The sequence below is a fragment of the Telopea speciosissima genome, chromosome 3, assembly GCF_018873765.1.
Source record: "Telopea speciosissima isolate NSW1024214 ecotype Mountain lineage chromosome 3, Tspe_v1, whole genome shotgun sequence".
NCBI classification, from domain to species: Eukaryota; Viridiplantae; Streptophyta; class Magnoliopsida; order Proteales; family Proteaceae; genus Telopea; species Telopea speciosissima.
The window spans coordinates 45404739-45420438 of NC_057918.1; positions in this window are offsets into that span (position 1 = coordinate 45404739).

The following is a 15700-nucleotide window of genomic DNA, read 5'->3' on the forward strand; positions in this document are numbered from 1 at the left end:
GGGGGTGGAGACCATCGCTTGTAAAGTGTTGAGTCCTGGTTGTGCCAGTATCCCATTGTGGGTAGAGTTTACCTACACCACTAAAATTTCTTCCTCACCGTAGCGAGTTTGGGCTCTGTCCCCATTGTCACCAATAATTCAATTGACCCTTCTACGTGCACCGGGGCTCCATTGAATCCGTACAAAGGAGACTCAACCCTTTTTAGCATCTCGGGTTTTAGAAGCATTTTCTCAAATACGTCATAATATAAGATGTCAACCGAGCTTCCATTATCCACAAGGATCTTGCCCATAGTGCAATTGGCGATAGTCATTTTGATTACCAAAGCATCATCATGAGGAGACTGTATGTCAGATAGATCTTCATCAGAGAACGTGATCTGGTGCTCGGTCCTCCTCCTCTTGTCCAACATTTCTGTTTGGAACACACTCCGAGAATGGTTCTTTCTAGAGTTGGAGGATTCGCCTCCTAGTCCTAGGCCCCCACATATTATAGCAATTTCCCTCATGGGGGCATTCTAGGTATGTTGTTTCCCTCTTGCTCGGTCTTCCCTGTCCACCCGAGCAGGGGATCTGGCCTTCGCCTCGGGCTCCCGAGGAAGATACTCCTGTCTCCTCTCATTGCCATCTTTCTTGATAAATCGGCTTAGACGACCCCTCTGGATGAGGGCTTCGATCTCGTCCTTCAATTGCCTACAGTCCTTGGTATCGTGACCGTGGTCTTGATGAAATCGGCAGTATTTTCTCTTATTACGCTCGTGTGTTGGTTTGACCATCTTAGCAGGCCAACGCAAGGTCACCTGGTCCTTTATCTCATTCAAGATATACGCTCGGTTGTGTGTGAGAGCCAAGTAAATTGGTTCTGGGCCCTCGTCGCTCTTGGCAACCCAGGCCTTGTCATCTCTCTTCCTCTTTCCCTCTTTCTATTCTCTGTCGTGCTTTGAACCGCTCTCCCCGACCTGGACGTCTTTCTTTTCTTGACCCTTCTTCTCAGGTTTACCTTCTTTTTCTTGCTCGGCTGCCAGAACTTTGGCCAGATTGATATATTTCTCGCAGTGTGAAAAAAGTTCAGACATATCCCCCGATTCGTCCATGATTAGGGATTTCTTTAACTCGACATCCCGGATGCCGCTACGCAAAGCCTAAAACTTCATGATCTGATCTAAGTTTCGTACCTCCAGGGCCTCCTTGTTGAACCTTCTGAGAAAGTTCCTGATTGGCTCATCGGGGCACTGCTTTATAGCCAAGAGATTGGTGGCTGTCTCTTTGTGGACCCTGCTACTTACGAAGTGGGCCAGAAAGGACCACCCAAGCTCCACAAAGTTGGTCAGGGAAAGTGGCCGAAGGTGCAAAAACCACTGTCTCGCCGCCCCCTTCAAGTTAGAGGGGAACGCTCTACACATTATTGCATCTGAGGCACCTTGAAAGAACATCAAGGACTTAAAAGTTTCCATGTGATCTTTTGGATCCGTCGTGCTCGCGTACTACTCAATGGCCGGCATCTTGAATCCCTTCGGCAGAGGTTCTGCCCGGATCTCATCTGTAAATATGATTTGGGGCTAGGTTCTTTCCTCTCATGACCTCCTGAATTTGATCCTGCAGCTCCAATACCTTGTTGTTCAGAGCTTGTTTGATTTTGGTCATTTGGGAACCTTGGTGCTTACCGTTCCCCTGGATTTCATTATCTTTCCGTCGGGCATTATTTGCGTTGTTGTGGTTCTCATTGTGCTCCAGGGAAGGAGTTATTTCCCTATCCTATGGTGGATGCGGGGGTATCTAGATCCCTTGCAAGAAATCGCGCTGCAGCTCCACCATCTACTCCATCTTGTCTTGCCATCGAGCCTGCAACACGTCGAATTGTTCCACCATCACATAGCTTGGCGGATCTCCAGGGAGTCTCGGATGAGACTCCTCCTGCTACAATTCATTCACTTCAAGGATCGGATCCTCTACCTCCTGGCGAGAGCCTGCAGGTCCACCCAAAGCTCCTCCCTGAGCGATGGCAGGAATGAAGGCTGGAGCAACGGCTGCCGCAGTGGCAGCGGCGACCTTTGAAATCCTCGATTGGTTTATGGTATTAGTCATTGTGGAATCTTCATATGTTTCTGTTCTTCGGTTCCCACAGACGGCACCAAAGAATGTTGCACAAATAATGTTGCTTGGGGGAGATCCTCAAGCACTGCAACTTTCAAGCTAGCCTGGGCTAGAAAAGATTATGGAAAATGAAGACTACTCTTTGGTATTTCTTGATGTCTTTATTGATTGAAGAATAAGAATGATCATACATGGGTGCAAGGACCCCTATTTATACAAGTTCATTCCCAATCCCTTTCCTATGATACTTCTTGGATCTGCCAGAGGGCTTTCCTTTTTGGTAAGATGGTCCCCGTATGCTCGGCTTGGGAAACTCTTGCAAGAAGGGGGATTCTCTCCTCAGATCTCGGGATCTTCCATCTTCTTGCACATGAATTACGGTTATAAGCCTTTACCCGCTTGGAAGTTCTCAACTAACTTTACTAACGTATCCAGGCCTGCATAATTGTCTCGTTCGTGGCCCCTGCTTTTCTAGCCGAGGGTCGGTTACTTGTAACCCAAGTCGGGCCACGTGTTAAGCAGGGATTGGATAGATAAAACGTGGTGTATCACGTCAAAATCAATAGTGGAACTTGATTGCATGGGTGGTGATGCCTTCCTCTCCCCTCCCATTAACCATGTATCGGTGCAGTAGAGTGACACACTAGAAGAACCCATTTCAGATTCAAAACCATCAAATAAGCCAATCTGCCAAACTAAGCAGGATTTCTCAACTTGAAATGTTCTCACCCAGAGGAACCCATTTCAGATCTTTTAATCTCCCAACTAATTAGGCACAGATCCACTGAACTTGTTCCCTCTTAACTTAAGGCGTTGAAGCATATGGAATTGCCAATTCCATAAGGGTTTGACTCTCAATCTCATTCTCAAATTAACAGTGAAGGTACGTAGATTTTACAATCGGTGAAAAACTTCTCTGGAAGAGACCCATTGAAGTAATCATTTTTCACTAATGACCAGTATGAGGTTCTATGTCCAGCAGAAGAAGCAATTTGAGTGGGATGGGTGTCCAGCAGAAGAACCAATTTGAGTAGGATGGGTTTTGGGGTGGTTGTTTTGGATGGTTTTGTGGGTTTTGATAATGGTTTTGCTCCTCTGGTTTCGGAAACCAAAACAAGATAGAAGTGCTACATATCTGGGTTCCTTAAGCGAGAGAGGTCTGGTGAGGAGAAAGAGGAGCAGGCAGACAATGGTGGCCCACCGTCGGCCGCTAAAAGACGTTGACGATGGGGACAATGGAATACCGTCAATGCGAGGAAGGAGAAAGAGACAAGACAAGAGAGAGAATGAGAGGGAGAAACAGAGTAAAAAAGTAAAAAAAAAGACATGTAAAGGGGTGAGATTTAACACTGTTTTGGGTAGTTTTGTAATACCCATATTTGTTTTGGATAAATTTGTTGAAGCAAAAATTGGGTGGTTAATTTAGTAAATTCAAACTCATATGTAGTTAATCTTACTAATTTACGGGTAGGATAGTTACGAAAGTAAAGGGGTTTTTCTTTGTAGAAAATTACAAGATTAATTAAAATGGGTTTTAGTTTATCAAATTACCCAAAATAAATATAAGTACTGCATAACTACCCAAAAGAGTATCCCTCCCTCATTATCTATATTTTGGGGGAGAGTTTTCTGTCTAGGAGTGTGGCTCTTGCATCAGCATAGGGGTGAATGGAAGTGCATGTGGAAGCATCAATAGGGGTGAGATTTTTTATTTCATGAGAGCAGGGCAGTCATTTTACGAGGACTAGGTCTGAGCGCAAGAGCTAGACTCCCAAACAGAGTCCTTTTTCCCTTATATTTTTTTGACATTTTGTTGTCTCCTTCTCCCTTCTGTTAATCCCAAAATCCCAAATCCTTCCAGTTCTACCCCCTTAAAGTTTAACTTAAACATTTCAACTATAGAATTAACCCTCAATCCCACTACCACCGCCAAATTGCGGGAAGCAAAATCAAAGACACCACCATCTCATCATTCATCTACCCAACTCTCCAAGCCCACCATCGACAATCACACTCCAAAGGCCTTATCTTTCACCAACAGCGTACTCAAGAGCAACCATCATCTCCATTTGAGCAGCCTGGTGGTGCTAATAGCATTTATTTACAAAGAATGTCAAAAGAACCACGCCGCAAGCCTAGGTGGCCATGTCTTGGATGTCTGCGGAGAGTTCATGCCATCTCTTATTGGATTTCTTGGTGGGCTTAATTAATATCTTCTTCTTGCTCGAATGCTGCCCCTGAATTTTATGATCCTGGGAGGACGGAGGAGGGGCATTCTTCTTGGGTTCTTTCCTCAGAAGACCCTTTTTATGATCTGTCGGAGCCTCTTTTCTCTTTATGCCTTTATCCATGGGAGAAAGAACTGTATCCCCAGTGACCTGAAGATTTTCTGTCTCCATGAAACTGGTGAAGGAGCCCAAACTAAACTTCACTGCAACAAATTAACATAAAAGAAAAGGTTAGCACAAAGTAAAAATCCTTGAGAGGAGGACAGTAAGAGGCGAATTCCAGGGGCACTCACCCCTCTCCAATTCGATCATGTCCATAGCATTAGTAGCCTCCACTTCCACACGTTCCTACTCGATCACCATCATTTCCAAAGTGGATAGGTCCTCAGCGTCAATGCGGGGGGTTCTGTTCCGAGCAGAGGTGCTCGGGTAACCCTATGCAGTTGGAAACTTGGACCTCGTATATGAAGCCCAAAAGAATCTTTGTTTCCAACCATGAATGGCAGTGGGGATCTTGCCCATGATAGGAATGTCATGCTGACAAAAGTAATACCACCCGGGATGACCACTATTCGAGTTCAAGAGAAAACACCTAATGACCAAAGCGGGAGAGGGGCATCTGCCTAACCAGGAACACTTAATTGTAAAGGCTCCTGTACATCTCCTACAGTTGGGGACCAGTTGACTGGGGGCAACCCTGTAATATCTAAGAAGACAAGAAATAAAGGAAGGAAGAGGGTAACGGAGCCCTGCCTCAAAAGCATCTAAGATGAGGCTGACCTCGTTGGGAGGCTCAACATTTAACCTATCCTCGGGAGGGGACTCTAAGGTCAACGGACTTTGGGATCGAATAAACTTCACGGATCTCCATAAGGTTGCGCACTGACAATGCTGAGGGGATCTTGTCCACCCCTTTCCCTATGGTAGGATTAGATTGGGGTTGGCAGACATGATAACCCCTTTCCCCACTAGAAGCCGATGAGTTTTTGGGGGAGGCATGACTAGAAGTACTAGTGGAAGTACCAGATGTACTTCGTGGAACTAAAATGGAGGCCCTAGGAACTGCGGCGCCCTCCACAAATGGCCGGGGAGGAGCCCCTTGATTTCTTCTCACACCTTCCCCATGATACAACTCCTCAGCCTCTTTTAACATGGAATCCACCTCCCGATTGGGCTCAGGGACCGCAGTTTTCTTAGATTTTCCCATCTCTTAGACTAACCAAAAAAGAAAGAAAATGAAGAAATAAAGAGAAAAGAGAAAGGAAAAACTTACTTGAGCAAAAAGGACGCGGCTGAAGAAAAGAAGATTAGAAGAGGCACAGAGCGAAATGGCTTCAGAAACTCAAGAGGTTTTTTAGGCAAGGAAACTTGAAGAAGGTGAGGAAGTAAAGACAGGGGAAGTTAGAACACTTTATACTCTTGGGAGTAATTAAGCAAGGCTCTTAATCCAACCATCCATTTTGTTTGAACGGCTGAGATGCAAAGAAGAAGAAGAAAAGACACGTGTTTCGAGAGTGAGATAAACTGCCTCTGCAAGGAAAACATCGGGAAAGCAAGAAGTTTAAATTTGAACTTTATGACATCCGCTCAACTTCCCTCAAAAGACGTGAAATTTGGAAGATATTTCGGACCCACGTGCAAATATTGATGAATGGCGGTGCGATTATAAAACACCCATGGTGGGTAATGTTGTCTAAAGGAGGAAGGCAATTTATGGGGAAAATGGCTCATGATTGGTACCCAACAAAGCCAGATATTAGAACCGATCATCACTGGGATATGGTAAACCAACAAAGATTGAGAGCGACTGAGCACGCAAGCCAAGGTGCCTTCACCCAAGATGGTCAAATAATTCTCCCCATATCTCATTCTAGATAAGGGGAGTAGGGGACAAATGATACATCACTTTTTGTAAATCTAATCCCTGCGTGACATGTGGCCCGACTTGGACTACGAAAAACTAGCCCATGGCCAGAAACCTTGGGGCCATGCCTAAGACAGTTATACAGGCCTAGACACGTCAGCAAGGATAGTTGTAAACTTCCAAGTGGGTATATGCTGATAACTGTAATTCATGTGCCAAATCCGGGAAGATTCCAAGATTTGAGGGGAGAATCTCGATTCTTGGAAGGGTTTCCTAATCCAAGCATGCGGGGACCACCTTACCAAAAAGGAAAGGTACTCTGGCAGATCGGAGAGATGTAATAGGAAAAGGATTGGGCTCGAACTTTTATAAATAGGAGCCTTGTTGCTCAAGTAAAGGGATCTCATTCCTCTATGAATAGAGAAATCAAGAAACCTAACAAAAGCTATCTTCGTTTCCCATATTCTTTCTTAGCCTAAGGCTAACTTGAAAGTTGTACTGCTTGAGGATCTTCCTCCGACAACATTCTTTGTGCAACACCACCCATCTTGGTCGCATCCATTCTGACCTATTGGGGTAAAGTTCTGCCCATTCGATTTTGGCCCCTCAATGTCTGTCGAGCCTATGCGAGTAACATGGATGTGAATAATATGCCTACGTGGAATTGTGCAATAGGATTTCAAAATGAAATACTTTGCAAATAAAATGTTTTTTCAAAAGAAAAATAAAAAAGAGATGAATTACAACCATGGAAAATATTTGTCTCTACCTAGGTTTTTGGTGCTGCCATAACATTTATGCACTAACCATTTGTGAAGAACAGGTGTTGTGCAATACAGAAATGAAAGATATTTGGTAAGCATTTATGATTGTACATGATTGTTTTTCATTTGCCCATGTTTGCATCATAAATATTTGCATAAAATTGATTATTTCATCTCTTTACATAAAAAATAAATAAAAATTCATCATACATAAGGATTGCATTGTCACATGTTGTTTAAACGTTGATTTTTGTTGCACTCACATACAACCTGATCTTATATCGTTTGGCTCCTACCACGCTCACGTATGGCTTGACCAAACCTTCGATCTCTTCTGTACTCGCATACAATTTGATTATCCGACCACTGTTGAATTCATGAATGACCTTTTTTTAAAAAAAAGTGCACTATTGTGCAATTTGATCCTATTAATCCCTACTATACTTGTGCATAGCTTGATCATTTTAATCCCACTATACTCGCGTATGGTATAATCACATGTGAATCTTCTGGTCTCAACCGTACTCGCATACAAATTGATCATGCAATTTGATCCTATTGATCTCCACTATACTCGTGTATAACTTGATTATTCTTTCTATACTCATGTATAGTTTGACCATCCTATGAATCTGACCCCCCCTTGTACTCGCGTACAATTAGACCATCGACCTTTTTGATCCTCGCTATACTCGTGTAAAGTTTGATCACCCCATAAATCTTTTGGTCCCCATTGTACTCACTTACAAATTAACCCATCATCTGATCATCCTTGCAAGTTAATCGTTAACTCTTCTGATCTCTACTATACTCGCGTATAGTTTGACCTCCCATGGTCTATTGATTTCCGCTATACTCGCGTATAGATCGACCTCCCATGGTCTCCTACTTTCCACTATACTCACGTATAGTTTGACCTCCCGTGGTCTCCTAATTTTTGCTATAGTCGCGTATAGATCGACCTCCCGTGGTCTCTTGATCTCTTCTATACTCGCGTATAGTCTGACCTCCCGTGGTCTCCCTATTTTCACTATACTTGTGTGTAGTCCGACCTCCTGAGGTCTCCTAATTTCCACTATACTCGCATATAGCCCGACCTCCCTTGGTCTCCTGATTTTTGCTATACTCGCGTATAGTCCGACCTCCTATGGTCTTCCAATCTCCACTATACTCGCGTGTAGTCCTATCTCCTGTGGTTTCTTGATTTCTGCTATACTCGCGTATAGACCGACCTCTCGTGATCTCCCTAATCTCCACTATACTCGCGTATAGTCCGACCTCCTGTAGTCTTCTGATCTCCGCTATACTCGTGTATAGTCTAACCTCCCGTGGTCTCCTTATTTTCGTTGTACTCGCATATAAGCTGACCTCCCGTGGTCTCCTACTCGCGTATAGTCTAACCTCTTATGGTCTCCTGATCTCCGTTATACTTGTATATAGCCCGATCTCCCATTATCTGATTTCCGCTATACTTGCATATAGTTTGACCTCCCGTGGTCTCCTAATTTCTGCTATATTCACGTGCATTCCGACCTCACGTGGTCTTTCGATCCCCGCTATACTCATGTATGGTTTGACCTCCCGTGGTCCTCTGATCTCCTCTATAGTCACGTATAGTCTAATCTCCTGTGGTTTTTTTATCCCTGCTATACTCGCGTATGGCTCGATCACTCGGTGACCCCATCTTTTTGGTTACGATGCTGTCTCATCATACATTTTCAAAAAAAAATTGGTCACGATGCCATCTCATCGTACATTTTTCAAATTTTGGTCGCGATGCCGTCTCATCGTTACACATTTCAAAATTCGATTGCGATACCGTTTCAACGTTACACATTTTAAAATTCGGTCGCGATGTCGTCTCATCGTTACACATTTCAAAATCTGGTCGTGATGCCGTCTCATCGTTACACATTTTAAAATTCGGTCGTGATGCCATCTCATCGTCACACATTTTAAAATTCAATCGCGATGTCGTCTCATTGTTACACATTTCAAAATTCAGTCACGATACCGTCTCATCGTCACACATTTCAAAATTCAATCGCGATGCCATCTCATCATTACGCATTTTAAAATTTGATCGCGATGCCATCTCATCGTTACACATTTCAAAATTTGAGCGATGCCGTCTCATCGTTACACATTTCAAAATTCGATTGTGATGCCGTCTCATCGTTACACATTTCAAAATTTGGTTGTGATGTCGTCTGATCGTCACACATTTCAAAATTCGATTGCAATGCCGTCTCATCGTCACACATTTCAAAATTCAGTCGCTATGCCGTCTCATCATTACACATTTTAAAATTCAATCATGATGCCATCTCATCATCACACATTTAAAAATTCGGTCACGATGCTGTCTCATCATCACACATTTCAAAATTTGGTTGCAGTGTCGTCTCATCGTTACACATTTTAAAATTTGATTGCAGTGCCGTCTCATCGTTACACATTTTAAAATTCGGTTGAGATATCTTCTTATCGTTACACATTTCAAAATTCGATCGCGATGCCGTCTCATCGCCACATTTCAAAATTTTGTCGTGATGCCGTCTTATCGTTATACATTGCAAAATTCGGTTACGATGCCGTATCATCGTATAATTCTAAAACCTTTTAGGTCATAATGCCTTTACTGAGTGTTGCTCAAAACCACAAAGCCCTATCGAGCATTGCTCAAAATCAGAATCCAATGGAGCGTCACTCAAAACCATTACCCTTTTTAGTCTATTGATCACCCGTTGTCATCCGATTTACGGACCACCCATTGCCATTTGATCTGTTGATCACCCGTTGTCATCTGATCATGCCCAATGCCATTTGATCTTTTGATCACCCGTTGTCATCCGATCTTTGAATCGCTCGTTGCCATTTGATCTGTTGATCATCTGTTACAATTTGATCTTTGAATCGCCTGTTGCCATTTGATCTGTTGATCACTCATTGTCATCCGATCCTTGGATTGCCCGTTGTCATTTGATCTGTCGATCGCCCATTATCATCCGATCCTCGGATTGCCCATTGCCATTTGATCTGTTGATCATCACCCATTGTCATCTGATCCTCGGATCGCCTGTTGTCATTTCACTTTGTGATTATCTGCTATCATCTGATCTGTTGATCGCCCACTGCCATCAAATCTTCAATCTCCCATTGACCCCGATCCTCTAGATTTACTGAGCACCAATTGCCACCTGACGGTTTGCCAAGATAGGTTTTACCATTTAAAATGAAAGATTTCATTGGACCGTTTATTGAGATAGGTTGTATCATTCAAAACAAGAGTTTTCATCGGATGGTTTGTCGAGATAGGTTTTACCATTCAAAACAAAAGACTTCACCAAGCGATTTGCGAATTAGGTTTTATCGTTCAAAATGTCACCTATGAGCAAAGTGGCGGTAGTAGTTGCACAACCCGAGGAAGTTTACCGAAAGGTTTGCTAAGGGACCTCTATTACCTTTGAGAAAAGTAATGGAGTAGTTGCTCGGCCCAAGGAGGCTCACTAAAAAGTTTGCCGAGGGAACACCGTTGCCTATAAGCAAAGCGATGGTAGTAGTTGCTCAAAAGATTTGTCGAATAGTTTACCGAGACACGGTTTTAATCGTTCAACTCTGCCACCTATGAGTAAAGTGGTGGTGATGCATGCTCCTGGAGACAAAATCAAGCTGTCTTTTATCTTTGTCCTTCGGTTGTTGGCACAGGTCTCGGCCAAAGAGGGGCAAACTGTAGATGTTGGATTTGCCACCCCCTAGCGATAACGACAACTAGACACAAAAGACTGGCAATGACCTTTAAATACTCTTTCCCTTCGTAGTGACTCGGACACTCCCTGTTCCACCTCGTTTCCACCTGTGGTCCCCCCGCATCCCTAGAACGACCCTACACGATGCCCTCACCTGAAGCCCTAACCCGGCTGCATCGTGCGTGGCCACAACATTGCGTGGTAGCATCGCACATGGCCATGACACTGCACCGTAGCACTGCGCCTAGCTGTAGCACCGCCCAGCCGCGGCATCGGTCGGTAGCACCACGGCCAGGAGGACCTACCCCCGCGATGCCTTGCGGTGTCGCCAGGTACCCCAAATGAAACTTTTTTTATTCGACGGCACCGCCAAACGGATTTTTTTGCTATAAATACCCCTCCCCCACCCCTCATTTCAACAAGTCTCAAGTTGAGGAGAGGGGGGACCCTCAGAGCTCCAGTTTTTAGTTTTTTTCCTTTTTTCCTAGTTTTGGACCCCTGTCCGATTTTGTGCTTTTGAGCCTCGTCCCTTTGTCTGGAGTTCGAGTCCTCTGGACCCGCCTTTCCTAACACTTTTCTACCCAAAACCCCGAAGCCTCCTATGGCCTAGTCACCCTGCCCGACGTTCTAATTCCTACTTTTCGAAGCGCTTTTTGACACTGTTATTCTGTCTGAGGTCCCAGTACCCGACCCTCGTGTGCCGTTACTTTGCCCGATATTTGAAGAAGCCTAGTTTCGGAAGCCTTTCGACGTTGTTATTCTTTCCGAGGTCTCAGTACTCGACATCTGTACGCTGTTATGTTGCCCGACATCCTGGTGATTACTCTCCAAATAATTTTCGACGTCGTTATTCTGCCTGATATCCAGGTAATTACTTTCTGACACCATTATTCTGTCCGATAAAGGACAAAGCCAATCTTTTACCTCCACTTGAGCTAGGGGATTTGTCCTGTATAATTGCATTGGTTTAACGCAAACAGGTATTTAGTGCTTTCATTGCATTTCAATTCTGTAACAATGTAGACTTTTAAATTATGCCTGTGTAGTGTACAGTAGTTAATTTGATTAAGAAATTTGTGCATCATTTTAGCTATACATGTAGAAATAGGACATTTTATGAAGGAAGAATATTCGAAAACCAGCATCTAGTAGAAATATCGATTTTATCGAGCAAGGTGGGTGCCTAACACCTTCCCACTTTCGTAACCTGACCACTTACCCCGAATCTCTGACCAGACCAAACGAAGTCCCGTAGCCCTTCACAGGGCTACACCAATGGGTCCTAGGCCCTAATCCTAGGTGGTGACTCCATTTCACTTGATTGTATGACCTCCATCCCCTGATAAATCATAACCTTTGAGAAGACGCATTCCTTCTCACTCTCTAACCGAGGAGCATAACCCCAACCCCCTGGTCCGAACCAATCACCCCGAGAGGGAAACGCAAGCGTGGTTTCAGGAACGGATCCTTATAAATTGTAAATATAAGTAGTATGGCGAATACGGTACTGGAATCATACATCGGCCACATTGCAACCAACTTCCAAGCCTATGTCTGACGCACATGATCATATCTTTAGTATGGCGATCATGGTACTAGAATTCACCTCAGCCACACCAGATCCCATTTCCCAAACATAGTTCACAAATAAGATTCAAAACATTTAAAATATATATAATGATATTATGAAACTAAAACATGTATAAGTAAGATTATAAATAGATGAGATATGTTATTCATGCATCATACAACATTTGAATGTAAAATACTCCCAAAATAAGTCAAATCACACCCACTCACCTTATCATATTATTAGGTGATTCAATCCCAAAATCAAAGCTGATCAAACCCCAATACGCCTCACTGTTAGACTTGTCTCTGACCTAATTAGGTGTACAATATGTTAGACTATGTGTTGGAGGAATGCCCGAAGAATTCGTATAAATGAACTCTGGGAACCCACCGGTAAAAGGTACCGATAAATCAGTTGATTGACTGGTGGATCATTATTGATCAGCTGGTACCTGAAGCAGAAGCTATATAATTTTAATTTTCCAACTAGCAAAACCCCATTGGCTGATCTAGACTCTTTCCAGTAGTGAAGGATCGGTGGTCAATTCGAGAACTGGTTTTTAGTTCAGGTCCCATCTGATATCGTGCTAGGGTCATTTATAATCCATAGAGGTTGTAGGGGATCCCTTAACTTACACTTTAAGCCTAACGACATTGAGTTTCACCAGGTGAAGCTGGAGATACAATCGAATCTAAGTTAGGGTTAGGGCTATTTTCACCTAAACCTCACAGAAATAGATTTTAATGGGATCAGGAGTCTGCAAGAGGGTGCAATTGTTATATCTGTACCCGAATCCTAACCCAAACTCCAAATGTAGGTCTAGAACCCAGAGAATCTATGGTCATGTCCACTAGCAACCTGTGGTGCATTGACCGGGTAATCATTCGGGAGGAAGGATGTCCAGTGGTAACATCTTACATACCAATTCAGAGGCAGACACCACGCCCATGCAGCTATTCTATGCATCAACTGATGTACAACCCAAGGTAAATTCCTCACTTTAGTTGAAAGGAGGTTACAAATATCTGAACACTATTGGTGGATGAAAAACCATGTGTGGTAAGTGTCCAAACCATGGCATAGGCATCTGTGGTGTTTTAATGCAATAACAACAGAATTTCACCCATTGGTCGATTGGATCGACCACTTCAATCGACTAGTGCTGCTGTCATGTGTAATTTCCACTCTTGTTCTGTGGGGCCCAATATCCTGTACCCCGAATCATCTCCCTGCACCTAAATTGACTTGTGAAAATATTGTCCCAGCAATGTAGCCATGTGGGACCCACCTATAAGCCATGTGCATTAAGAATGGCTTAAGAATGTGTTTTTAGCCAATGTGGCTCCTAACCAAACATGACCTAAGTCAGCCTCTATATAAAGCCCACCCCGTCTCAAAATACAACCCTATACATTTTCGTTGAGAGGAGAAGGAGAGAAAGAAGGAAAGAAAGAGAAGAGAAGGAAAGGAGGAGCTTGAATCTTCCTTTGAGCTTGTGGATTCTTAATGTAATCCCTCTCTTAGATAGTTTTCCCTTATTCTATGTTGTTCTTAAGCTCTAAGCATGATCAACTTCTAGTTCTTGCCATATACCTATGAACCACCATGTAGCATAAAGCTATTCCATAATTTTCTTATGTAGAAGACTAGATCCTTACATGCATATAAGAATTTGCACCTTCTCATCCCTATTCTACCTTCTTATAAGTTCAGACCACTGTGATAACTATTCTAGCCTATAAATTGTGAAGTCACCTAGAGGGGGGGTGAATAGGTGTAGGTTCAAAAATTAAAAGAACTATGCAGAATTAAAAACAACAATAAAGATAGAGAAGAGTAAAGACAAGCAATGCAAAGAGACACAAGCAATTTATAATGGTTCAACCAAAATGTGCCTACGTCCACTCATCTCACCTTAGAGAGAATTTTACTATTTAGAATCTTGAGTGAGCAAAAGGACTCGTACAACTACTCTTGAGAAACGAGCAAGAGAACTCAACTACTCTTGATTCCGCGCAAGAGGACTCAACAACAACTTTAAACAAAGTAAAGTAAAATACTAAGAAGTTTAAGATTACCTCAAACCTTAGTAGAATAGGTGCTACCTTTCAATCTATGCAGCTTGAATGCAAATAAGTATGAAGGGAGCAAGAGTGAGATTGAACTTCTTTGATCCTCTTTGATCTTGAGTGTATAATCTCACTAGGGAGTAATTGATCTTTTAGAGCTCTTGATTATATATAATTGTTGTGTTTAGAACACTAACCAAGAGGGTATTTATAGGTTAGGAACCTAGAACTAATAAGGAATCCAATTAACATTCGGATTCCACAGTCTATAAATAATCCGGTATGCTGGATGGGAATCCAGTATGCCGGATCACCTACTTTCCTTAAGAAACAAGGGAATAACGGTCATATTTTAACAGTCAAGTACTGATCCGGTATGCTGGATTATGATCCGGTATGCCGGTTTAGGATCCGTTATGCTGGTTCAGGATCCGGTATACTGGATTACAATCCGACGTACTCCGGAAGGCTACTGTGAGCATTTTCCTGAGATTGCAACACTGATCCGGTATGCCATTTAATGATCCGGTATGCTGGATCATAAAATTTCTGCTGACATAATTAAGTCCTTTATTAGACTTACTTGGGTCGATTCTAAAAGGGTTTGGTTTGGGGGGTTCTAAAACTCAATAGTTACATGTCTAAGGGGTCAAAATACCTCCTAAGGACATTCTAAATGGATGAATGCGTGCGTGTGTGCATTACATCAATTGTGAAATTAACAAATGAATTTACAACTTAGTACAATTCTAAGTCTTCACAATTCTTCAAGTCTTGAACTTCACTTCTTTACATGAGTATCTTTAAAGTGAGTTCCTCTAACTTATCTTGATCTTTGTCTTCAAACCTTGTTCTCCATTCTTCATAATTCTTTGATGTCTTGAAAGATTGGACAAGTTTAATTTGATTTGAACATCAATCTCTTGAATTGAGTGCTCCCCCTCACTTGATGCTCTGCTCTTATCTATGCATCTTTTAGACAAGAGTTAGTACAACTAACTTATTTGTTATCATCAAAACCATAATGGGTGATGTGTGGATTTTACCCCAACATTCTCCCCCTTTTTGATGATGACAAATAAATAGTATCAAATGATATAAAAAGATAATATCAAGACAATAAATGTTCCAAAAGATAAACTACAACTTTATCTCCCCATTTCTCTCCCCCTTTGACATTATCAAAAAGAGGGGATAAAGGGAAATAAAACTTAATAAAATGTGGGTCCCCATTGTGTGTTCGATCTGTCAATGTTGGTATTATACCTTTCTCTTAGTTTTCAAACCATTTGGTTACCATACCAATTTGGGTATGATTAGGGGTTCTAAGGTCTTTGCACTTTTGGTTGACTCTTCCTG